The 26,350-nt window shown below is 45.7% G+C and overlaps 1 gene segment (V, D, J or C); it reads left to right on the top strand.

Annotated features, from left to right (window-relative positions):
• The first annotated feature begins 15,614 nt into the window (after nt 1-15,614).
• Nucleotides 15,615-25,984, top strand: LOC311530035 (Ig mu chain C region membrane-bound form-like). The segment is given in 6 exons: nt 15,615-15,941; nt 16,701-17,024; nt 17,946-18,272; nt 18,759-19,091; nt 23,742-23,866; nt 25,688-25,984.
• The last annotated feature ends 366 nt before the right edge of the window (nt 25,985-26,350 follow it).

The following is a 26,350-nucleotide window of genomic DNA, read 5'->3' as shown; positions in this document are numbered from 1 at the left end:
CAAGAATATGGTAGCAAAAAAGTATGACAGATTTTCAAAGCTGCATAAGTGATTAAAGTTGGGAAATGGATGTCCTAATTGCCTCTGTGACATTGAAAATCTTACCCTAAATTTTGTAGTGAAAAATGGCAGTACAAAAATCTAGAAGGAAAACCTTAAAGTATCCTCAGGTTTGGCATCCAAAAATCACCTGTCACTTTTGAAAATCTCCCTGAAATATGAGGGTAGGTTCTTGTGCACGTGGAATATCATCCTGTCTCATTGTGATTACTATGCTTACTTCGATTACTGGGGACAAGGTACCATGGTGACCATCAGTTCAGGTAAATACAATTTCTAAATATCCTATAGTATGAAATCTAGAAACCTGAAATGATCTTGAATAACTTCTGGAAATAGATCACCAGGATTTTTTTTCTTTAGAGTAGAGCAATTCAGATTAAATCAATCCACAGGTTAAAGAATATGGAGGTATTAAAATAGTATCTAGTATCATGTAGAAATAGTTAAAATGTGATAAAATTGGAATTAAATACAAAGGGGTGACTAGAGGCCACGTGCAGTCAATTGGAGTCTTTCTGCTGGCTTTGAACATGCCCCAGAAGAGAGAAGGCTTTTAGTGCTAGAGAACTCAACAAAAATCTCTTTGTGTAACGACTACTTTGATTACTGGGGCCAAGGAACGGTGGTCACTGTCACATCAGGTACTTGTAACTTTTAATCTTTTCTTTCCTCTCTTCCAAACTTAACGAGGCAAAAGGACTGAATTTAGAGTGACTCAATTTTCGTAAATTTGAAAGGTGGATTTTGTTCCAAAGTGTGTCAGAGTTAGAATATTATAGAGTGAAGACTAGAATAGTTATGGGGTGAGGATAAAAATGATTAGTGGTGTGATTAAAATGACCATTAGAAAAAATAACTATTTGAAATCATTCAAAAATGGGAATGGGTTTTTGTGCGACCCTGATAAGAGATTTGAGCAATGTGATTACTATGGCTTTGACTACTGGGGTCAAGGAACCATGGTCACTGTAACAGCAGGTAAAAATTTCTAATCATTTCGAACTCCAAAATGTGTGCATGAACGTTCTAGTGACTTAACAAATATTGAGTTTGATCAAAAGCCGACTCTAATCAAGGGAAAGATTGCCATTGACTTCCCACTGAGCTGGCTCTGGATCAGACCCAAGAAAAAAAGAAATAGCACTTTATTTGAGTCTGTAGATTGATTCGGTATTAGACGAGATGAAATTTCATAGATTCCAGTGACTATAATTCACTATTAGGTAAAATTAGACTGAAGGCAGTGATCATAAATAAGAATAAATGGTCAAACATTTATAGTCACTAAAAAAAATCTACGTTCTTTGTAGACTATTAAGAATCTGGAGGTAATTATAAGGGAAACTGAGAGAAAATCCAAGATAAATAGTTATAATCAGAAAACTGAGATGAAAGACAACTTGTCAGACTAGAAATGTTGGTATATCGGGGTTGGCCCATTAAGTGTAGAAGTCTGTCTAAATTAACATCTCTGTGGCTAAAACTAAAATGAAATTAGTAGGAGGTTTTTGTGCAAACAGCACAATCAATTTTATCAGTGTGACTATTATGATGCCTTGGAGTACTGGGGACAAGGGACTATGGTCACCGTCACTTCAGGTAAAAATTTCCTCCTCTTTTCCAATCCCTATTACCACTAACTGGTTAAACTGATGAATCTTATAGAATGATCGAGTTTTGAGACTCACGAGTAACTCCTCATCCCCAAGTCCTTGAGGGTTTTTTCATAGGGGACAACGCAATGGGGGCAGAAACAAACCTGAAATGATAGCTAGTATAAAAGGGAATTAAATAAATAACATCAATAAATGAAAGGGTCTGGACTGGGAAAGTCAGCGAGTTTTAGCCACCTAGGCCATGAGTTAGAACCACTGTGACTACAATGCTTTTGACTACTGGGGACAAGGAACAACGGTGACCGTTTCCAGCGGTAAGTTAGCTCCTCATTTTTATGTGTAGTATTAAGTCATTGGTGAGCAAGTTAAACCAGTATTCTCCTTAGGAGGCTGCATTTTTTCAAACCCAGAGGTTAGGTGCTGCAGAGTTTCTTAAACATCTGTTTAAATTCCGCATCGACCTGTCCCTCCCTTAGCAAAGTGGCTTAATTATAAAACAGAATAAACCTTCAAAAATTCTATCGGAAGGTAGAGCCAGACCCTAGAGCCTTTGAAGTAACTGGCAAAACGTCCACTGATTTCAACCAAACCAGGACTTGTCTTGTAACCAAGATTCTAATGAACTCTGAGGTTATTGCTTAGGTTAACAGAATAACTGTCTTTCCGTCTACGACCAATTCGATTACCGGGGTCAAGGGACCCCGGTGACAGTAACAACAGGTAAATTCCAAACTCTACTATTTCTCTTCTGTCTTGTGGTCTAGGCTGTAGTGAACAGTGTTTTTGATTTATGAGGGTCTTTTATTTTTCATTTTAAAAACAACTCTTTAAAATGTGGTTAGAGCCACAATCGGGGATAGAAATTTCTCTAGCTCCAAATTTACAAGGGCACTTCTAAAAGTCTTGAAGAGTTTGGGTTTTTTTAACTAATGCCAGGGTTGGGTGAGAGGTTCTGGTCAGAATCAGTTTAGGTTTTTGTATGCTGTCTAATGGAGACTCTAGCAATGTGATTACTTTGACTACTGGGGCCAAGGGACCATGGTCACCGTCACTACAGGTATGATTTTTATTCCTATTGAAACGGTTATTTTTTAATTCTGAGATTTTTTTAAAAATTAAGTTGGGGGGGTAGCTTTTCCAGTTTTCCGTTCCTTTGGGTGGGCTATTCTCAGTGATATGGAGGGACAAAGTACTAATTCAATCCTCGCTAAAGAATGCCTTGCCCCTTAAAAATGGGTTTAATTTTTTGGTTCTGGTCTTAAAATCATTGTATGGGGGAAGTTTATGTACAGCCAGAGTCCAATATTTTATTTCTGTGGGCTTCGCTTACTGGGGACAAGGGACTCTGGTGACTGTGACAACAGGTGAGGAGTTTTTTTATAGTGTTTTATTACTTAGATATCAATTGGAGATCTCGAAAACATGCAGTCTGAGGCAGCATAGAAAATGCATTGGTTCTGTTTTGTTGGCCAGGGGAACAGAGTCTAAACTTTAACTCTGAATTACATTAAAAAGAATTTGGGGTGGGGGACGATTGGGCAAGTAGAAAATCATTTGAGAGAGAAAACTTGATAGAATTGAGAGAGAGACTTGAAATTCATTGCATCTGAATCTTTAAGTGGCTAAATATCTCTGTGAAGCTGGCCCTTGATTTATCTGTCTGATGAGGACAGGAGGATAAAATTATAACGAGAAGGTGTTTTTAAAAAAATAACAGATTACAATTTTTTAGACCGAATCAAAAATGCTTCTAATTTGGTACTTCAGGCAGATTTAGATGTTTCTCCAGTTCAGTAAATCATAAACTAATTTTAAAAAACAGGTCCCTAATCCTATTAATCTCAGTTAGTTAATTAATTGTCTGGGCAAGGTTATTGTAAAACTCCAGCATAGACTTGTCCCGGTGTGATAACTGGTTTGACTACTGGGGACAAGGAACTATGGTCACCGTCACATCAGGTAAAAAATAATCTTTCTTTTGTAACAATTCAGTCATTTGAGATGGTTGTTGCCTTTGCCAAGAATCCGACTCAACTCCTGTTGAAGTCAATGGGACCCTTTCCATTGGCTTTACTGGGACTTGAATCAAAACTCTAACCTGTCTTCCATACAGCCGATGCTCTGATATTAGACCAAAGACCATTTGCTCTGTTCCCTAGCAAATCAGATATCTTTTATCCGTTTGAAATTCTGTTCACTTTTTAATTTTGTGTTTTAATGTCTTGATAAAATCTCTTTGGAGAGTGATTGGGTGGCAGCCTTTTAGAGAGAGGTTTGAATTAGGTCTACATCCAGAAATGGATTATTCTGATCATAGTCTCTTTGGCTGGGGCTTTGAAAGAGTCTTAAGATAGTTCTGCACCCATTGAATTTCAATGGGAGTTGGGCTCCAAAGTCCATTAGGCTCCTTTGAAATCCTTTGGAAGCCCAGACTCTTAGGGTCTGATCCAGAGCCAATGGGAAGATTCCAGCTGAGCTGGATCAGACCCTTCAAACTAGATTCTCAGTCTGTCTCTATAGTCTACTGACTTCAATAGAGCTTTGCTGATTTACACCACTTGGGGATCTGGCCCTAGTTCCTTATGATGGCAGGGCAATAAAACTCTCCCATGTTTGTTTTATATTAAAAAAAATTCTAAAGAAAAGGGTCAGGCATGTAGGTTCTTGTGAACCATTGTCCAATCAACGTGTCATTGTGATAACATCTTCGATTACTGGGGACAAGGTACCATGGTCACCGTAACGTCAGGTAAAAGATTTTAACCCTACGTTTTCTATATTTGTAAGTGTTTAGAAGGGCATAAATGGGAAGATAATCTAGTTCCTCTGGATAATGCAGGATTATCTCTTCTAGGGTATGGTCTAGGGTCTTGTCCTGTTTATATTTAACTATCTCAGTCACCTTCTTATTCTATTCTTTTAGTCATAAATGACAAAAAAAATAGGACAGGCTATTGATTGATTGACAAGGGTTTTAACTCATTGCCAGATTGCTGTTTTAATACATCAATTAATTAACAGTTGATTTTATTAATCCAAATAAAGACATGAATGAATAACTAAATAAGGATTTTCTCTGTGCATAATAATGAGGAAAGGCAGTAAAAAGTCTGACCTTCTAAAATAAAAATATTTCCCTGCTAGGGTATTTAATTGTAGTCTTAAATTAATACCAATTAGATAAATGATATGAGTTTTAATGGCATCTTGTATTTTAATGCTTAACTTGAATTTAAACATGATCAGGTCTTTCTAGGATAAATTTTAAAAGTATTTTAGATCTTCTAAGCCCAGCAAATACATAGTAAAAATAGTGACTCATTGCATAGATAAGGTATTTGTGCAGACTCCCAAAAGAGGGTGATTTGGGGGATAACTATGCTTTCTACAACTGGGGACAAGGAACCCAGGTCACCGTTACCTCAGGTAAATCAATATTATTATTGCTTGTATGTCTAATAGTGAGGGAAGGCGGTTCTCTGTGTGAAAAGGGCCCCATTCTGCAGTCTGTGGTCTCCCAAAGTCCAAATGAGTTTGGGGGTATTGTTATGTCTGCCGATCATAAATCAAACCTCTCTCTATTCCTATACACTCCTACCTCTCTTTCTCACTATCTATCTTTCCTGCTATATATCTCATTTTATCTAATCTGTCTATTCAACCTCTGTCTCTAATCACTCACTCTATTTTTTGCTATCTAATTTATCGATCAATGTGTATAGTCTATCTGTCTCTGCGAGCTCCCTGGGTTTCATATCTATCTATTTATCTTACATTTCTGAGGATAAACTACCCTCCTCACAATAACACATGTAAAAACTTTAAATTTTGCCTTCCCCTGACCCAACCTTCCGGCATTAGAGACTGCAAATCTGATTTAAACTTTTTAACATGACAGGACTGAGTTTAGAAATAATTGCCCAATTGATTTCTCTGTTAATATTCATTTATTGGTCCATAGGCCAGGGTTATTTAATTTTTTTTCTTCACGTTATTGCTGCTGAAAAAAATAAATAATCAGAAGCAATAAGATTAGGAGGGAAATTTCACTCAATTGAAATTTCAGGCTCAGATGAAAAATACTTAGTAATAGTTAAAACTAAATAATGACTTTCATTAAGATTTAAATTCTTAAATGCCTATGTCGCTGTTGAAAATTGAGTTTAGGTTTATAGATCACTTCGTTGCTTTTGAAAATTGTACCTATTTGTCTAATGGACAACTCTAATAGAATTCAGTAAGCATTTTTAAAGACAGGGACAAATATTTCATGTTTTGTTACCACGGGGGAAATTATTAGAAAGCTTTTTTGATAATTATTAAGCTAATAAATGTTATGGGGAAGATTAGTTGCCTGACTGTCATATTTGCCCTGGAAAATCTCCCCCATAACTTTGATTACATGCTTTATTTTAAATATTAATCTAACAAAAGATCTATTTTCCTCTGATGGTGCAAACCACGTAATTATTCTCTATACGGACCTGGGGGCTTTCAATGCACTTTAGATCAAACTGGGATTGTCAAAGAGGTTTAAGGGGTTAGATGTGGAACTTCCAATGCCTGTCATGTCCAATTCAGCCTCAGTCCATTATAAAATGGGTGCTGACAATTATTAATACTTTTAAAAAAGAAAGAGATTTTTGACACTCTGACTCCCATTAAGTAGTACTTTACTCCTGGAGTAGTCATGTTCAAATCAGCAAGACCACTGCTGGATTAAAGTGCTACTCAGTGTGTCTCCGAATCTGAATTCACAATAATGAATAAAATAAAATAAAAGTGTTCCTTGAGTGTAGAACCAAGATGGCCGATTCTAGCCTACAGGGGCCTTGGGTGGTTTAGCCTCCAGCTGGCAGAGGTTTGTTTTTCAGTTCCGTTTATTTTTAGACCAATGTTTCCTTAAATAACCTTTCTGGTTTCAAAAACATCACCCCCTTGGAGTCAGTTTTGCATGATAGGCCAGAAGGTTTCAAACAACAAAGTCACATCTGTTGGGTGTGAAAATAAAATCTTAGCAGGTGGCAGAGATCAACATGTTGATAAAAGTCTTGAGCTAAATTAAGCTATTGTTGTTTTCACTAGACAATATTGGCTACATCTCCCTGCAAATGACTTTCAATGATTATTATTTTGCACAAATCTACTGCTTTGTGTTAAACAAGAATAATTTCATTCTACTTTCCTCGATGATCTTTTATTAAAAGAGAAAAATAGATTAGCAATTTCTTAGTTAATCTTCCTTTTCAGAGAATAATTTATTTGTGATTTCCTAGTCTATCTTATAATGAACAAGAGGAATAATAAAATCATAGAAATGGAGGGCTGGAAGAGAAATCAAGGGGTCTATTCCCCACCTGGCCACCCCCAATGCTGAAACAAGATTGATGGTTTCACAATCTGTGTAGTAGTTTGTCATTTAGTTATTTAAAGTTTTCTAACAGGAAACCTGAGGGAAGTTTTGCTAGGAATTTGTGAGCATGTGAAGTTGAAAAATAGATATTACTATTTAGCCAGATTTATAATTAATGCAATTAGATAAATGTACACACTTTAATGCAGTCTAATTTTAACCGATAGTATCGGATTTATCTATAAATTTGAATGAAATAAAAGTAATTAGATTGATCAAAAACTTTAATCTAAAATAGAATCTTAAATCAATAAAAATAGCCTAATTGTATTTTTAGTCATAGAATTAATTAGATTCATTAACAAACTTTAATCCAATAGAATTCAATCTATAAAATTAATTAGATTGATAAAAAAGCTTTAATCCAATAGAATTTTTTATGAGTAGAAACCAAAAACCATCAACAAACATTTAATAAATTACTTGATTTTAAATTTGATATCGAAGACCCACCGCTGAAAGAAAATAAACCTGCATTTGCTTTAAATGAAGTTCAGTGGCAGAAATTTTATCATTTTCCAAATCAAAACTTTATGTGATGTTAAATCATATACAAGTTATGTCAAGGAAAATTATTTTAATTGAGAACTTTTTAAATAACTTTGTGTTTCATGAAAATATTTGAACATGTATTCAAACCCCAATTCAATTTTAAAGAGAATATTATCAGCCATGCACTTCCATTTGAGATATTTTTACCAAGCCGTAAAAATTACTTGGAAGACAAGAGATATTTAAGAAAAAATATCTACGAGGCAATTAATTAATCCATCATTGGAAATGGAATGTCAAGAAAGACATAAAATGGCATCTCAACAGAGACTCAGTTGGTAAGAAACCTAATTATCTTTTTGAATATTTATCTAATGATGTTAAATGGATGCAAAAGTCCTTTTATTTCCCCACTAAGACTTGCCTTAAAAGCTCATTTATTTGCATTCCAACAATTTAGAAAATAACGTTAGATTTTCTTTGAAAGACAAGTATACCCTGCACATCTGTAGATCCATATTGATGAATACTTTGTTAGAAATAATTTCAGGGTGGCTGTAGATATCACTTTATTAATAGACAGTTTGTCAGTTAATACTTATATAGGGATCAAAAGAAAATATTGTTCATTAATGAGAAATGGACAGTTAATTATTTATACATCATTTTGGAATTTTGATTTGTTAATAAGATTTAGGAACTAATCTTGATTTATTGGTAAAACACTTAGTTTATTGAATTACTAATAGTATATTTTGGAAATTACTATTGATTTCGTTAATAAGATAGAGACTGACAGATGACGTTCATTTTAATGCTATATAGTTCAGCAGTGAATTTTCTCTAAGAATTATTTTTTATAATACTTGTGTGCAAAAATGAGAAGGGTGGTTCTGAATTTAGCTGAAGTTAGTCTCAATGTTTATTTGAATTTATTTTCCAAGTCAATATCTTTGTGTTTGTCTTTCTGTGGTGGCGTAAAATCAGAGCGAGAGACCAGTGAACTGAGCTGATTTTAAAGAGTCAGGGTTTATTTTCAATTATTTTGGCAGTCTGTAGGGATTTCAGACTCGTTTCCCTGAGGAAAAGGAGGGAGCTAGAGCTGCTGACTTGGATGAAATTAGAAATGCAGCTTTTACTTTAATTTAGGGAGTAATTTGCTTTTTCTTGAGGGGGAAAAAAGGCAGATTATTGGGAATTTAAATGAAATGAACGTGCCTGCCTCTGTTTTACATGCTTTTCCTCCCTCTCATTGACCTGTTTTAGTACCGTGTAAAGCTTAGAGAATCTATCCCTTAACTTAATTACAAATTCACTCCTGGAGTGATTCATAGATTAGCCGGATATTCTAAATATTAAGTAACCTTATTAATCGAATATTTCTTAGCCACCGGGTACAATGGAAATACGTAATTAATTAGAAAGATTTCTTATTTAACTAATAGATTTTTTTAAATTCACAATTTAATTGAATAATTGACTAAATAGAAGGCTACTGATAGATAGAGGTCGGAATGGTCCCCCGGTATGGCTCGCTTCTGTTGGGCCTCTATCAGCACCGGGCTGGGTGAGCAGGGTCCCGGGCCCCGGTGGTACCGGATCCGCCCTAGCTGGGTCTGTAACAGCACCGGGCTGGATGAGCAGGGTCCCGGTCCCCAGTGGTACTGGATCCCCCCTAGCTGGGTCTGTATCAACACCGGGCTGGGTGAGCAGGGTCCTGGTCCCCGGTGGTACTGGATCCCCCTTAGCTGGGTCTGTATCAGCACCGGGCTGGGTGAACAGGGTCCTGGTCCCCGGTGGTACCGGATCCCCCCTAGCTGGGTCTCTATCACCACCGAGCTGGGTGAGCAGGGTCCTGGTCCCGGTGGTACCGGATCCCCCCTAGCTGGGTATGTATCAGCACCGGGCTGGGTGAGCAGGGTCCTGGTCCCCGGTGGTATTGGATCCCCCCTAGCTGGGTCTGTATCAGCACCGGGCTGGGTGAGCAGGGTCCTGGTCCCCGGTGGTACCGGATCCCCCCTAGCTGGGTCTGTATCAGCACCAGGCTGGGTGAGCAGGGTCCCGGGCCCTGGTAGTACAGGATCCCCCTAGCTTGGTCTGTATCAGCACCAGGCAGAGTGAGCAGGGTCCTGGTCCCCGGTGGTACCCGATCCCCCCTAGCTGGGTCTGTATCAGCACCGGGCTGGGTGAGCAGGATCCTGGTCCCCAGTGGTACCCGATCCCCCTACCTAGGTCTGTATCAGCACCGGGCTGGGTGAGCAGGGTCCTGGTCCCCGGTGGTACCGGATCCCCCCTAGCTGGGTCCGTATCAGCACCAGGCTGGGTAAGCAGGGTCCTCCTCGCCGCTGGTACCGGATCCTCCCGCTAGCTGGGTCTGTATCAGCACCGAGCAGGGTCCTGGTTCCCGGTGGTACCGGATCCCCCTGCCTAGGTCTGTATCAGCGCCAGGCTGGGTGAACAGGATCCCGGTCCCCAGTGGTACCGGATTCCCCCTAGCTGGGTCTGTAGGAGCACCGGGCTGGATGAGCAGGGTTCTAGTCCCCGGTGGTACCGGATCCCCCTAGATGGGTCTGTAACAGCACCGGGCTGGGTGAGCAGGGTCCTGGTCCCTGGTGGTACCGGATCCCTCCTAGCTGGGTCTGTAACAGCACCAGGATGGGTGAGCAGTGTCCCAGGCCTCGGTGGTACCAGATCCCCCCTAGCTGGGTCTGTATGAGCACTGGGCTGGGTGAGCAGGGTCCCGGTCCCTGGTGGTACCAGATCCCCCCTAGCTGGGTCTGTAACAGCACCAGGCTGGGTGAGCAGGGTCCCAGGCCCTGGTGGTACAGGATCCCCCTACCTAGGTCTGTATCAACAATAGGGTGGGTGAGCTGGGGCCCGGTCCCTGGTGGTACCGGATCCCCCCTAGCTGGGTCCGTATCAGCACCAGGCTGGGTGAGCAGGGTCCTGCTCGCTGCTGGTACCGGATCCCCCCTAGCTGGGTCTGTATGAGCACTGAGCTGGGTGAGAAGGGTCCCAGGCCCTGGTAGTACCGGATCCCCCTAGCTTGGTCTGTATCAGCCTCAGGCTGGGTGAGCAGGGTCCTGGTCTCCAGTGGTACCAGATCCCCCCTAGCTGGGTCTGTATCAGCACTGGGCTGGGTGAGCAGGGTCCTGGTCCCCGGTGGTACTGGATCCCCCCTAGCTGGGTCTGTATCAGCACCAGGGTGGGTGAGCAGGATCCCGGTCCCCGGTGTTACGGGATCCCCCCTAGCTGGGTCTGTAACAGCACCAGGCTGGGTGAGCAGGATCCTGGTCCCCAGTGGTACCCGATCCCCCTACCTAGGTCTGTATCAGCACCGGGCTGGGTGAGCAGGGTCCTGGTCCCCGGTGGTACCGGATCCCCCCTAGCTGGGTCCGTATCAGCACCAGGCTGGGTAAGCAGGGTCCTCCTCGCCGCTGGTACCGGATCCTCCCGCTAGCTGGGTCTGTATCAGCACCGAGCAGGGTCCTGGTTCCCGGTGGTACCGGATCCCCCTGCCTAGGTCTGTATCAGCGCCAGGCTGGGTGAACAGGATCCCGGTCCCCAGTGGTACCGGATTCCCCCTAGCTGGGTCTGTAGGAGCACCGGGCTGGATGAGCAGGGTTCTAGTCCCCGGTGGTACCGGATCCCCCTAGATGGGTCTGTAACAGCACCGGGCTGGGTGAGCAGGGTCCTGGTCCCTGGTGGTACCGGATCCCTCCTAGCTGGGTCTGTAACAGCACCAGGATGGGTGAGCAGTGTCCCAGGCCTCGCTGGTACCAGATCCCCCCTAGCTGGGTCTGTATGAGCACTGGGCTGGGTGAGCAGGGTCCCGGTCCCTGGTGGTACCAGATCCCCCCTAGCTGGGTCTGTAACAGCACCAGGCTGGGTGAGCAGGGTCCCAGGCCCTGGTGGTACAGGATCCCCCTACCTAGGTCTGTATCAACAATAGGGTGGGTGAGCTGGGGCCCGGTCCCTGGTGGTACCGGATCCCCCCTAGCTGGGTCCGTATCAGCACCAGGCTGGGTGAGCAGGGTCCTGCTCGCTGCTGGTACCGGATCCCCCCTAGCTGGGTCTGTATGAGCACTGAGCTGGGTGAGAAGGGTCCCAGGCCCTGGTAGTACCGGATCCCCCTAGCTTGGTCTGTATCAGCCTCAGGCTGGGTGAGCAGGGTCCTGGTCTCCAGTGGTACCAGATCCCCCCTAGCTGGGTCTGTATCAGCACTGGGCTGGGTGAGCAGGGTCCTGGTCCCCGGTGGTACTGGATCCCCCCTAGCTGGGTCTGTATCAGCACCAGGGTGGGTGAGCAGGATCCCGGTCCCCGGTGTTACGGGATCCCCCCTAGCTGGGTCTGTAACAGCACCAGGCTGGGTGAGCAGGGTCCCGGTCCCCGGTGGTACCGGATCCCCCCTAGCTGGGTCTGTATCAGCACCAGGCTGGGTGAGCAGGGTCCTGGTCCCCGGTGGTACCGGATCCCCCCTAGCTGGGTCCGTATCAGTACCAGGCTGGGTAAGCAGGGTCCTGCTCGCCGCTGGTACCAGATCCTCCCGCTAGCTGGGTCTGTATCAGCACCGAGCAGGGTCCTGGTTCCCGGTGGTACCGGATCCCCCTGCCTAGGTCTGTATCAGCGCCAGGCTGGGTGAACAGGATCCCGGTCCCCAGTGGTACCGGATTCCCCCTAGCTGGGTCTGTAGGAGCACCGGGCTGGATGAGCAGGGTTCTAGTCCCCGGTGGTACCGGATCCCCCTAGATGGGTCTGTAACAGCACCGGGCTGCGTGAGCAGGGTCCTGGTCCCTGGTGGTACCGGATCCCTCCTAGCTGGGTCTGTAACAGCACCAGGATGGGTGAGCAGTGTCCCAGGCCTCGGTGGTACCAGATCCCCCCTAGCTGGGTCTGTATGAGCACTGGGCTGGGTGAGCAGGGTCCCGGTCCCTGGTGGTACCAGATCCCCCCTAGCTGGGTCTGTAACAGCACCAGGCTGGGTGAGCAGGGTCCCAGGCCCTGGTGGTACAGGATCCCCCTACCTAGGTCTGTATCAACAATAGGGTGGGTGAGCTGGGTCCCGGTCCCTGGTGGTACCGGATCCCCCCTAGCTGGGTCCGTATCAGCACCAGGCTGGGTGAGCAGGGTCCTGCTCGCTGCTGGTACCGGATCCCCCCTAGCTGGGTCTGTATGAGCACTGAGCTGGGTGAGAAGGGTCCCAGGCCCTGGTAGTACCGGATCCCCCTAGATTGGTCTGTATCAGCCTCAGGCTGGGTGAGCAGGGTCCTGGTCCCCAGTGGTACCAGATCCCCCCTAACTGGGTCTGTATCAGCACTGGGCTGGGTGAGCAGGGTCCTGGTCCCCGGTGGTACTGGATCCCCCCTAGCTGGGTCTGTATCAGCACCAGGGTGGGTGAGCAGGATCCCGGTCCCCGGTGTTACGGGATCCCCCCTAGTTGGGTCTGTAACAGCACCAGGCTGGGTGAGCAGGGTCCCGGTCCCCGGTGGTACCGGATCCCCCCTAGCTGGGTCTGTATCAGCACGGGGCTGGGTGAGCAGGATCCCGGTCCCTGGTGCTACCGGATCCCCCTAGCTGGGTCTGTATCAGCACCGGGCTGGGTGAGCAGGGTCCTGATCCCCGGTGGTACCGGATCCCCCCTAGCTGGGTCCGTATCAGTACCAGGCTGGGTAAGCAGGGTCCTGCTCGCCGCTGGTACCAGATCCTCCCACTAGCTGGGTCTGTATCAGCACCGAGCAGAGTCCTGGTTCCCGGTGGTACCGGATCCCCCTGCCTAGGTCTGTATCAGCGCCAGGCTGGGTGAACAGGATCCCGGTCCCCAGTGGTACCGGATTCCCCCTAGCTGGGTCTGTAGGAGCACTGGGCTGGGTGAGCAGGGTCCTGGTCCCCGGTGGTACCGGATCCCCCCTAGCTGGGTCTGTATCAGCACCAGGCTGGGTGAGCAGGGTCCCGGTCCCTGGTGGTACCGGATCCCTCCTACCTGGGTCTGTATCAGCACCGGACTGGGTGAGCAGAGTCCTAGTTCCCGGTGGTACCGGATCCCCCTAGCTTTTGTATGAGCACTGTGCTGGGCGAGCAGGATCCTGGTTTCTGGTGGTACCGGATCCTCCTAGCTTGGTCTGTATCAGCACCAGCTGTATCAGAGGATTCCTAGCGGTTCCAGCCGTCCTAGCCCATACTGGTATGAAGGTTGCCAGATACTGTTTTGTTCTGTATAAGACTCTGTCTTTGCGGGGCTCGATCTGAAGGGTTTGTCCTTCTCTGGTTCCGGTTCCCATCCTTAGTAATTCTGGGCCAGCCCCTGGCAGGACACGATCCGTTCACATCCTGTGTGTACCAACTTTCCCAATGAGATCTGTCCCATTTGGGGCTGGGACAGTGCATCCCTTCTTCAACCCATTCCTGGTCTTTGTAGCAGGCTGCTTTTGGACATATATAGGGGGTCCCTTGTTACCTGCGGCCCCCTTGTCGTACTGATAAAAGTCTCCTGGTTTCGGAGGTCTGGGGGCTGGTTTGAGTCAGAATTTGGCCAGATATTGGTCTCCTCCAATCTGAGCTTTTGTTCTGGGTTTGCCAGAATTTGGTGATAGAAAGAAGGTGAACGAGACAAGAAACGATTTTCTGGGCCATGTCCCCAGTTGGTGTAAACAAGGTGTCCCTTCATTCAAATCAGTGGGGCCAGATTCCCAGGTAATGTAAACTGGCTGAGGTTTCTGCTTTGTGAGAAGAACAAGAGTGAAGGAAAACTGGTGGGGAAGGGGAAAAATAGTGAGATGGAGAAGGAAGGAAAGAGGCGAGGAAAGCTCTGCAGAGACATTGCTTAGTGTAGAGGATACACTCATATGTTTGTGTTTCTCCAAAGAGCTCAGGTTCTCCAAAGGCTTTGGGCTCTTGGAAGCAATGGGGACTCAGTGGGAATTTGTACCATACAAACATGCTGGACTGACCATCTTTTACTGCACATTTTAAAGCAAGCATGGGGCAGCAAATCTTTAGCTCTTTCCACGGGGTTGCCTGGCTCACGCCTCAGCTCTGCGTTGTGCCCGGTGCTATTCATAATGGGAGGTGGCTTCCAGCCAGGCTGACCCTTTGGGCAATGCAGAAAGGTGCCACTTTTTCAGCAATGGTGCACCATGGGAAAGTGGTGGGGACAGAGGTTTGCACTGGCTGGGTTGGCAGCGTAATGACGTCGCTGATCAGGGCTCTGCTGGGGTCGAGTGACTAATTCAGGAAAGGGGGACTCAACCACCAATGGACAACTGATTACGGACTTTCAGCATATGGCTGTTGGGAACCATCCATTGATCTGAGGGGGAGAAGTTGGTGTTGAATCTCACTCCATTCCTACAGGGCCAGAGAGGCCTTGGAGTCTCCTCACAAGCAAAGGGGTATTGAGGCATGCCAAGGGAACTGGGGCCATACACACAAGAGGACTGGGCCATAGATGCATAAGAGGAACTGGGGCCATATGCAAGTATACAAGAGGACTGGACCAAATATATAAGGAGCTTGGGGCCCTATGTCTGTATACAAGGGGGGGCTGTGCCATATATACAAGGAGGCTGGGTTCCTATGTCTGTGTATACGGAGTGATGGGCCATAGGTCTGTAAACAATATGAACCTGGGGCCATATATGACATATATGACAACTTTTAAATCAAGCTTGGATGTTCTTCTGAAAGATCTGCTCTAGGAATTATTGTGGGGCAGTTCTCTGGCCCGTGTGAAACTAGATGATCACAGGGGTCCCTTCTGGCCTTGGAGTCTGTGGATGTTCAAGTACATCAGGGTTATACGTGCACGCAATGGAAGCTAGGACCTTCAACGTGGGGACGTCACCCCCAGGAGGTTGCCCTTTCCTAGTGACTCATCCCAGGGCGATGCATATCTGAATGTGGGATAACACTTGCTTTTTTCTCCCCCGAACCAACCAGCAATTCTCTTTCTCAAGTTCAGCAGCTCCCCTACATGCCCCATGGTGGTGCTTTAATGTCTCTTCTCTGCCCTTCTCCCACCCCCAACCTTTCATTGTTTTGATCCTCAGCGTCCCCAGCTGCCCCGTCTCTTTTCCCGCTCTACCCTTCCTGCGGGACCGACACGAGTCAAGATCCTGTCGCACTGGGCTGCTTGGCAAAGGACTTCCTTCCGGACTCAATCACTTTCTCCTGGAGTGATAACAAAAACCCCATCACCAGTGGCATCAAGGAATTCCCCTCGGTCCTGAATACAGCTGGGACCTACACTGCCACCAGTCAGCTATCGGTCCCTGCCTCCACAGCACAAGGGGTTTTCTATTGCTCAGCCAAACACCCAAATGGGAATACGAACATCACAATAATTCCACCTCTCCAGTGTTGTAAGTAGTTTCATTCTCTTCTTCTGGACAATATACACAATTACTTACAACCCAGCATGGAGTCACTGGATAATTGCAGGCCTTTCGGCTATTACATCTAGCTACTTTGGGGAGAGGCTCATTAGAAAAGCACCAACAGAGCTACACATAAGAAAGAGTGGGTCCCTATGTTTCCTAGGGACAGGACTCCTGGGTTCCATCCCCAACTCTGGGATTGGAGCAGGGTCTAGTGGGTTAGAGCAGGGAGGCACTGTGAGCCAGAACACCTGTGTTCTGTCTCTAGCTCTGGGAGGGGAGAGGGGTCTAGTAGGTCAGAATAGGCTCAGGACTCCTGGGTGACTCTGGGAGGGGAGTGGGGTCCAGTCGGTCAGACTGGGACATGGGAGAGAGGACTCTTGAATTCTCTTCTCAGTTCTGGAGTTTAATGTTGACCACATAAATGGGAACATGTTAGCTCCTTCGTGGCTGGCCATTCTACCAGAAACTCCATGCTCAGGGTCTGTGGGGGTGGAGCTTGTGATTGTGGGTGGAGCTTATGAAGGGGACACCCCTTTGCAGTCTAAGCACTGTTCTGTAGTGGAAGGTGGTTTAGGTTGCAGGCCATTCAGCTGATAGCAGAGCCCATCAGATGTAAAGAAAGAGACACGGGCCTTGCAGCCCCCATACACACACTGTCAGCTTTGCATATTCTGCATTCTGGTGCCAAGTTCACATGTGATAACTGTCATTCCCACCCCTTGCTTTTGTCTTTCATGTTAGCACCTGACGGAGCCATTATGACCATCCGTCCCCCATCCAGAAACCAATTCCTAGAGCCCTATAAAAATTCCACAATCATCTGCCGCGTTACAAACCTCTGCAGCCAGACTGCTACCTTCACATGGCTGAAGGATGGGGCACCGGTCACCTCTGGAGTCACCACTCATAGCCCTGTCTCCAACGGCCCCACTGGTTATTATACCCACATCAGCCAGCTGTCTATCTTGGAGAAAGATTGGGATGCCAACCACAAATACAGCTGCAAGGTGGACGCCACGAATTTCAGTGAGATGATTAACACTAGCAAGTCTTTCGAGTGTGCAAGTAAGTTGTGACCTTCAGGGGTTCCATCCCTCTCTGAAACGATCATGACCCATCCCCCAGCTCCACTCAGGGTGTGTCCATGTAACCCGAGGGCCAAGTGGCTGAGACTTTCCAAGGGCTCATAACCCATATTTAGGGCCAGGTTTTGAAAATAACTCCTCTCCCAGGGAGTCCTTCTGAAAACTCTGTCCTTAACTCTCCCCTAGCGCACCCCTAAACATCCTTGATTATTCTGAACAGCATAGATCCCCAGGAAAGACTGTGCTTAGGGCACATCTTAGCCTCTCTGGGCCTCTGTTCCCCATCAGTACAACCAGGATAAATGCATCTCCCTCTCACTGGGATGTTGTGAGGTGCTCAGATACTATGGTAATAGGAGCTATATGTATACACCATAGATAGATCAATAGATTTTTATTGCCTTCAAACTCTTCTGTGTTCTACCAAACCAAAAAACAGCCCTGTGTGAATTAGCCGCTGGACCTAGCACAAGAAGAATTGAAGTTAAGTAAGCAATGGGCCACCGGGACATGGGATGAGACCTCTAAAATTAATACAGGGATCCCTCCTCTAGTGCTGAGATGCAACCACAGGGGAGAGGCAGCTGCTTATACAGGGATCCATCGTCCAGCAATGAGATACAGCCACCTCTGGGGGTGGGTGCAGGGGGTCTAACAGCCGTACAGCGAAGTTGTAGAACAGCTTAGGGCAGGAGGTGAGGAACACCTCATCCCACATTAATATTCCCTCCTTCCCTAGAAAAATTAATATTAAGGGAAGCTTCTGGCTCACTGAGTTGATGCCCAAGTGTACTGGGTAGGGGCATCTTCTGGACATGAAGAACAACACAATTCTTTTAAAAATTACACAGCCCATGGGTAATCGAATGAGAATTCTCACCCATCTCTCTTTGCCTCCCAGTATCTGAGGACTGTTCCCCTGACATCGATGTCCAGATGATCCCACCTACTTTTGCTGATATTTACATCCGCAAATCGGCCATACTGACCTGCAGGGTCATTAACATGCAATCCACGGAGGGGCTCAACATGACCTGGAGGAGAAAGGATGGCAAGGAGCTGAAGACCAGCCTCGGAGAACGTAAGGTGCAGGGCAATGGCCGTTTCAGCGTGGATGCCACAGCCTCCGTGTGCGCAGACGAGTGGGAGAGAGGAGACTCGTACATCTGCAAAGTGGTTCATCCAGAGCTCATCTTCCCCCTTGAAAAGACTTTGACCAAACAGCCTGGTAGGTGACCCTCTTCCATCAGCTTGGTTGTGCTCACAGCTGGTCATTACTGACCTGGGGCCAGATATTTCGTGTGGGGGGGAGGGTTAAAATAACCATCAGAAGGGAAAAGAATTCTCCATCCTCTAACAGTTTTAGGCTGAGCTTTGCAATGCTACCTAAGGGCTCTGGGTGTCCAGCTCCCATTAGAAATTAGTAGGAGTTTGACGTCCAATTCCTTCGGGTGACTTTAGAAAATCCCACCCTTGGTCTGTATCTCTAGCTAAGAACTCACCCCCATCACCTCTCAGGCCGTGTAACCCTCAAGCATTCCCACCTAAGAGCAGGCCAGTGGTCTGTGCAACCCACCATGGCAGAGAAACCCATGCAAGTTCATTAGTGCATGTCCATTGCATTGGACCAGGGCCAGGAGCCGTGAGTCCAAGGACCCGTCGGTCAAGCGAGGTCACTTGTTCATTCTTTCTCCAACTCTCTCTCTTTGTACAGTAACCAACAGCCACGCTCCATCCATCTACATCTTCCCTCCTCCCTCTGAGCAGCTGGCCCTCCGCGAAGCTGCCACCGTCACCTGCCTGGTGAAAGGTTTCAACCCCCCTGACCTCTTCATCAAGTGGCTGAGCAACGGCGAGGAGCTGAACGCCTCCAAGTACATCAACACCGAGCCCATCCAGGAGTCCAGCCAGCCACCACTGTACTTCGCCTACAGCACCCTGAACATCAATGAGCAGGAGTGGAACGCCGGCAACACCTACACCTGCTTAGTCGGACATGAGAAGCTGCCCCTGCAGGTGACCCAGAGGACCGTGGACAAGTCCACCGGTAAACCAACCTTGGTCAATGTCTCGCTGGTGCTGTCCGATACCGCCAATACCTGCTACTAACCGTCGCGCCCTCCCCTGCCGTCCCATCCCCCATTGTGCCTCTCACTCCTCCAACTGCTGTTTGGAAGGGGAGAGGTTACATGCCCCCTCCTATATGTGTGTAAAATAATGGTGTTTCTGGAATGGAAAATCGTTGGCTGCATATTTTAAAAAAAATTTAGAAATAAAGTCAATTTTGGGAAAAAAATGGAAAATATTTAAGTCATTTTCTGGGGAAAATACCATGTGATGTGTCCCCAGAGATGGGGAAAGGGTTTCCAAGAGTTCCTTGCCCAAATGAAATGGGAACTGGGCACTCATGTTTGCACTGCAGTCATGATTCTCATCTCTCTTCCTGTCTGTCTGTCTTTCTCTCTCCAGTCCTCGCTCCCTCTCACAACCTTCTCCTTGCTAATCTCATCTTTTCCACCTCCCTCTCATGCCCCTGAACACAATTAGCTTGAGCCTCAGTTACTTAATTCCTGCTGATTCTCAGTGACTTTGGAAGAGAGAGTGGGCCCAAAGTAGCTTGAAATTCCCTTTCCATTCCCTGTATTCTCCTGGTCTCTGAGCACCCTTGGGGCTGCTCTAACATACTCACTGCTTTCCTATAGGCCCTGGGAAGCAGACAATAGACACATCTGATAGCAGTGAGCACCAGCCAGACTGGACTGGACTAGTACTTCTGCAGAACCTTTACACCAATTCTCCATCCACCTGGGAGACCCTTTGCCCAGGAAGTTCTCTCAGGGGGTTCTTTCTGCCCACTTTAAGGTAACTTTGCAGTGCCAAAGTGGGGCAATTGAGAATCAGGCACAGTCTCTGGTATCCAATTCTTTCATGATTATCACACAAGGTGACAAGAAATACTCAGTCTCATACGCAATCTCTGGTGTCATTCAGTACACTCACAATCCAACGCATAGGCTCACATGAAGTATTGAGGTCTCACATATGGTTCTTGTGGCATTCGATGTATTCATGGTCAACCCACAGGGTAGTCTTGGCACCTAAAGGTTCTTCTGGCTCATGGTTTCTCTTGAATGTCTGGTCTCCCAAGAAAATAAAAGATCAGAGACATAAAAACACATAACCACAACGATGTTGAATATATCACAATATTCTTCCATGCCCACTGGGATTTCCCTTTGAGGTGTTTTGCTGATGCACACAAATACCTGCACAATTTACTGTCAGAAGACAGGATACTGGGCTGGCTGGACCGTTGGTCTGACCCAATCTGGCCGTTCTGATGTAACAGTCAGCGTTTGTTTATCCATGCCTGGTAGACCTTTCCCTTCAAGTTGCTTTATAAAAACTTCGTGCATACGTGGCAATGATTCCATGCTTTGGGGCATTGCCTCTGTTCGTGATGAACCCTAAGGAGCATTACACATACCCAGTAATCGTTTTATTCACCACTGAAAAGCAGTGCAATTCACAGCATCTATCACCTCATGACTCCACAGTATTCCACCAGTTTGCCAGCCAGGCATCATGTCCCCCACCTACTGCCTTTTGTACCCTGGGGCCTTAGTCTACTTCTTAATAGGGCAGGAGCCCAGATCGCCCCAAAAAAGACAATCACTCTCAAAGCTGGCCCTGATCAGCCACCAAGTTGGGGGAAAATACCCTGCTCACACAACTTAACAACCCAATGGTGGGCAGCGTTATGAGACTGGCATCCAGGGAGGGGTTTGCAGATACAGTCTACGATACTCTTATTAATCTCAAAATACAAAATTATTTAGTAAAGGAGAGAATAAAGGTGCTAAGGAAAGGCATATGGGTTCTTCGGGCTCTGGGGTACTGGTTCTGATCCAATCCCACTTCAGAGGGATTACCTGGTTTAGGAGTGTCAGAGAATGGCATATAGGGCATTTCCCCTCTAGGGGGCACCAGCTTTGATTCAGTCCCCAGGGGGCAGAGGGCTGTCTGGCTCAGGGCTGCAGGATATGGGATATGGAGACTTTCCCCTTTCATGGGCACCAGCTTTAATCCAGCCACACATTTGCTAGATCAACAGGGTCGGGGTATGAGCTATGAGGTCTTTTCCTCCTTCGTTCCAATCCCACCCCGGATTAGTAGTGACCCAAAATATTTCCTGTTACGTAGTGAGTGTCAGACCAGTTCTTAGTGCGATAGGTACCATCATTGCATCATTGCATATATAAGAATTTAGATAGGTGGCTAGTGGGGTTTGTATGGAGACAGATTCTGCAATGAGTTAATGGATAGGTAGATAAATAGATACACATGAGGGAAGGAAAGATAGATAGAAAAGTACTGCAGAAGGAAGGAAGGAAGGAAGCCAAACCTGCCAGGCTTACATGAACTGAAGGCCTTATCCAAGGAAGTTCTCTCTGCTAGCAACAGAGAGTTCTTGTTGAGTGTGTTAATTATCTACTTCCTGTCAATACAAATTTAAAAATTAGCGATGGTTGAAAAAAATCTGTCTAAATTGCTTTAGATGGAAATTTAGGGGTTTGGGTCAAATTATATTTTTCACAAAGTTTCTGCTTTCCACAGCAAACTTTGATTTAATTTTTTGTCAAAAATGGAAGGTTCTAAATCCAAAATATTTCAACTCTGAAATGCTTCTTTGGTGCCTCATGGAAGCTGTAGTTCGAGTGCTCCCGTTCTCCTCTCCGGGCCAGGCTCCCCAGCTGGATTTAATGTCCCATAATGCACTGTAAGCATGCCTCTCCTGTGATGCATTGCCTCTCCTTGAGAAAAGGCAAGACTGTGATGCATCCTGGGAGATGTGGTCTGACCAGGGAGCCTGGGCTTTAGAATAGGATGGGCAAATAAGACTCCGGAACTACAACTCCCATGAGGCACCATGGTGCCATTTCCAAATTGAAATTGTTCCATTTTTGCATGAAACATTTCAGTTTTCAAGCCAAACAAATTAAAAATTTTCCAACAAATTTAAAAAAAATAATTCTGACCAACTCAAATAAAAAGTGCCATGAACCCAACAGCATCTCTCACAGATGAAAATCCAATCTTTTCAGAAAACTCACTTTGCAATAAAGCTCCATTCCCCCCGCCCCCAACTCTGGGCTCAGCAGAATCTTTTAAAAGCAAGAGTTGTCCCACAACTACCCATGCTGAAGCCACAGTAAGACACCTCACTGCATCTTGGATACAACTTACATTCACACAAGTCCCTTCTTTGGCATGAAATGTAAAACTCGATTTTGACCATTAATGGTCATTCAAGATCTCATTGTCATTTCCCCCTTATCCAATTTCTATAGTAGGAAAGAGCGGAATCTGAGATTTCCCACTCACCCAAGAGATTCAGAGAAGCTTCTGATCTGAATCGTCAAAACTTTTGAAGTCTATTCATCGTCATTTTCCATGGTTCTCAGTTCATGAACCAAAAACCTTCATGACTTGGTCTTCTTCAGTCACTACCACAAACTATTCCTCTTCTCTGTTGTTCATTCTCCCATATGCGCCCTTGCAATACTAGCATGCATCCTTTAAAGTAGAAGTGTTGGCCAGAATAATGACCTTGCGGTGGAAGGGTGACCGGCACAAGGTCGATGAAACATTTGAGCCCCTCTTAATAGTCCCTCAGAATAGAATTTAGAGGTTGCACAAGCCCCTCTGCATAGAAATTAACATCACCCATTTTCAGTTTGCAACCAAGAACACCCAGAGACGTGCCTGCAGGGAGCAGAAATATATTCATTTATAGGCAGAATATATTCATACTTAACATTCTGTGGTCAGAGGAGAACATGCCTACAGACATACAGGTCTGCCAATATCCCCTTCTCTCTCTCCTCCACCCTTCAAAGCTTCAATCTGTATTTTTTATGGAATAATTTAGCCAAATATTTCCAAAGAAGCCAAAGGGGCTTGGATGCCCAATTCCCAATTAAAAATAAAAGATTCCCAGGAAATTGGCATCCAAATCCCTTGGGTTGTTTTGAAAAGTCCAGTCTTAAGTATTTCTATCTATTGCCATACACTCCCATCTGCTGTCGGTCTGTCTATCTATTCCCCAACTCCAATTCCTCACCCATGAATGCAGTGCAAACAAAACTCTCTACCTCTTAAAATATTAGCCATTAAAGGCACTTCAGAAACAGCCTCTTAAAAGCATGTAGAGAAATGAGCAATGTAGGAAATCCCACCCTTAGTCTCTTTTTTCATCCTTGCTATTGACGGTGGGACTATGGAGTTGCTTCATTGGATTAGGCCGTTGAGCTGCCAAATCCAACCTCCCAACTCCCATTGAATCAGATCAGGAGCTACTCAAGTGGAGACAATGGGCCCAGTCCCCAGCTGATGTAAACTGGCAGTATCTCCACTGCCTACAATGGAGCAATGCCAATTTACACCAGCTGAGAATCCAACTCTACGTCTTCCACAGGGAGGGGAAAGCCCCCATTGAACCTGGCAGATAACTTGATCTGGGAGGGAATGGAAATGGCTTGACCTTCTCTGTTACCAACACCTCCAACCTACCTACTGGAAACTCCACCTAACCCAATTCCCCTCCCAACGTGCTCCCCGTAGCAGTACTCAGAGATTCCTCCATATGATGCCACCCAACCGGTCCTTATCTTGTGTATGTGTGTGTTGTCCAAAGTTTATCTAGATGCGTTCGTGGATGCTGAAGAGGAAGACTTCTACAACCTCTGGACAACAGCTTCCACTTTTATCATCCTCTTCCTCCTGAGTCTTTTCTACAGCACCACAGTGACACTGATCAAGGTAAAGAGGCAATTTGTTGCTGCAGGAGGGGGAGGAGAGGAGAATGCCCTAGTCTAGACTGTGATGCATCAAGGGGAATGCGCTTGCAAATTGGGGTTGGAGCCTAAGGGAGTTAGACACCCAATTCCTATTGTTTTTTTAATGGGAGTCAGGCGCCAAACTCCCAGCCTGGCAGATGCACTGGGTATGCCAACTGGACCCAAATGAGATCACAATAGTAGATTAGAGAGGAGGTTGGTTGCAATTGGTGGAGAATCCAGCAGGCAGGCAAAGTGAAGAGAGGGGTCCAAAATTCTAGCTTCTATGACAACACCGTCAACTGTTGTTCTTATTTAGGTCCCTGTAGCCCCATTGTGACAGGCACTGCATGTACGCATGGGATGCCACAGCCCTTGCCCCAAAGAGCTTGCCGTCTATTACTAGAGAAGGCAAAATTGTTTCCCCCAATTTACAGATGGAGAACTGAGCAATGAAGTGACTTCCTCAAAGTCTCACAGAGAGTCTGTGGCATGGGCAGGACTCTTGCATCCAACCCAGTGTCCTAAACATGGGGCCAGCTGACTTCTCTGCTAAGCACTGCCAAAGTCAAACTCTAGATGCACCACCATGTAACTGAGGGATTAACCAAGGCTAGAGAGAGAGAGGTGGTTGGTTTTGGCCAAGGATGGTCTTTTCAAGGGAGCCTAAAGTCAATGGAATAAAAAATTGGCCTTTAAATTGGCACCTGTTGTTTAGTGCAAGCACATGTAAGCAAATGGTGTGAATAGATGGCATTGTGCCAACACCCATGTTCATCTTCTCAGTTGCAAATTTGCAGCTCCCATCAAAGCCAAGAAGGAAGGTCTTGCTCTGTCACTCATGGAGCTCTCATCCTGATCTCTAATAGTTAGAGACTAACTTAAAGCTAGAAGCATGTGGTTTGATACCACAACTAGGCTAGGAAGGCGGCATGGCATAGTGGCTTGGGGCCAGATTTTCAAAGATATTTTGGTGCCTAAATCCCTTTAAAAATCTGGCCTTTGGTCACTGGGCTAGAACCCTAGAATCCTTGGGTCTATTCTGACCCTGGGCAAGTCACATCCACTCTCTGCTACTCTTTCCTCTCCATCTGGTGTCTGTCTTGTCTGTTTAGACTGTAGGCTCTTCAGGGCAGAGATGCCTCTTATTGTATGTTTGTATAGTGCCCAGCATAATGGGATTCTGATCTCAGTTGAGGCCTTTTAATGCTACCATAACAGAAATCATTAATAATAATAATACAGGTGAAATATAAATTGATATATCAGGCATCCAGGCAACTGATGGGATCATAGATCTCCAGAGGTTAGAAATAGGGTGTTCAAAGGTGCTCAAGTGGAATTTTGAAAGAAAACCTTTGTTCAACAACTCAGTAAGCAAGGTCAAGTCCCATCTGACATGGGCAAATTCAGGAGTTTGTGCAGAGGTGGAAATTTGGAGGCCGAGATGAAACACTGGCCTTAAAACATCCACCTGAGATTTTCAAATCTGCCTAAGGGCATTTAGACTTGGAACTGTGTATCCATATCCCTTAGCCACCTAGAAAAAAATCTCAACATCTGTTTTTCTGTCTCTTCTTCTCGCAAGTGTCCTAGGACCAGATTCTGGACCTCCTTACTCAGGCTGAGTTGTATAAGAACCTGAACAGAATAGAGTAGAATAAAACAGAATAAAATGGCACTGTGATGAAATTAATGGGATGGCAAGAAAAATAAGAAATTATTCAACATGAATAGGCTGGCAGACTTTGGAATTCAATGAATGAGACTTGTGTCCTACATAATGGTAATTTTACCATTGCAGGTGAAATAAACCCAACAGCCCAAGATCGTTCCAACCAAAGGAGCCCACAGAAAGCGATTTTCCTGAAGAACAGTTCCAAACTTTGCTCCACTCTGTCACCTGTGCAATTGTTGTGTTCACCTGCCTGTGGAATGTTCTCAGACTTCAGTTGAATGTAACTGGACTTTCTGTCTATTGTTTATGCTCTTTTATCTCCATTTTTAATGCACGTTTGGGCAGTTTTTTATTTCTTTCTGTCCTGGTAATCTCTGCTTTATGCAAAATGCAATCTCTGCTGGCATAAGAAGTTGCACGTTAATGGAAATATGTAATCGAATTGCACAACTTGTCATTTCCCCGTATTTGTATTTCTCACCCTGTACATATTTTTCATGTTGAAATAAAGAAATTTATTATGTTGACATATCAAGAGCTTTCTTGTGGATCCTTACTGTTACTTGGTACTCACTGTTACGTGTAAGCATTTCACAGTAACAAATAATTGTTTTCTTTGGCCTTACAACTCATAGAGTTTAAAGCCAGAAAGGACCAGTAGATTATTTAACTTGACCTTTTACACAGCACAGCCCAGAGAACTTCACCCAGTAATTCATGCAGTGGAAGAAATTATTCTACTCTGCTACTGTAAAAAACCCTATGTGCCCAATACCTTGTGGCTGGACT

Source organism: Lepidochelys olivacea, assembly GCF_965140295.1.
Source record: "Lepidochelys olivacea isolate rLepOli2 genome assembly, chromosome: 13".
Lineage (NCBI taxonomy): Eukaryota > Metazoa > Chordata > Testudines > Cheloniidae > Lepidochelys > Lepidochelys olivacea.
This window is presented reverse-complemented; position numbering and strand designations above follow the sequence as displayed.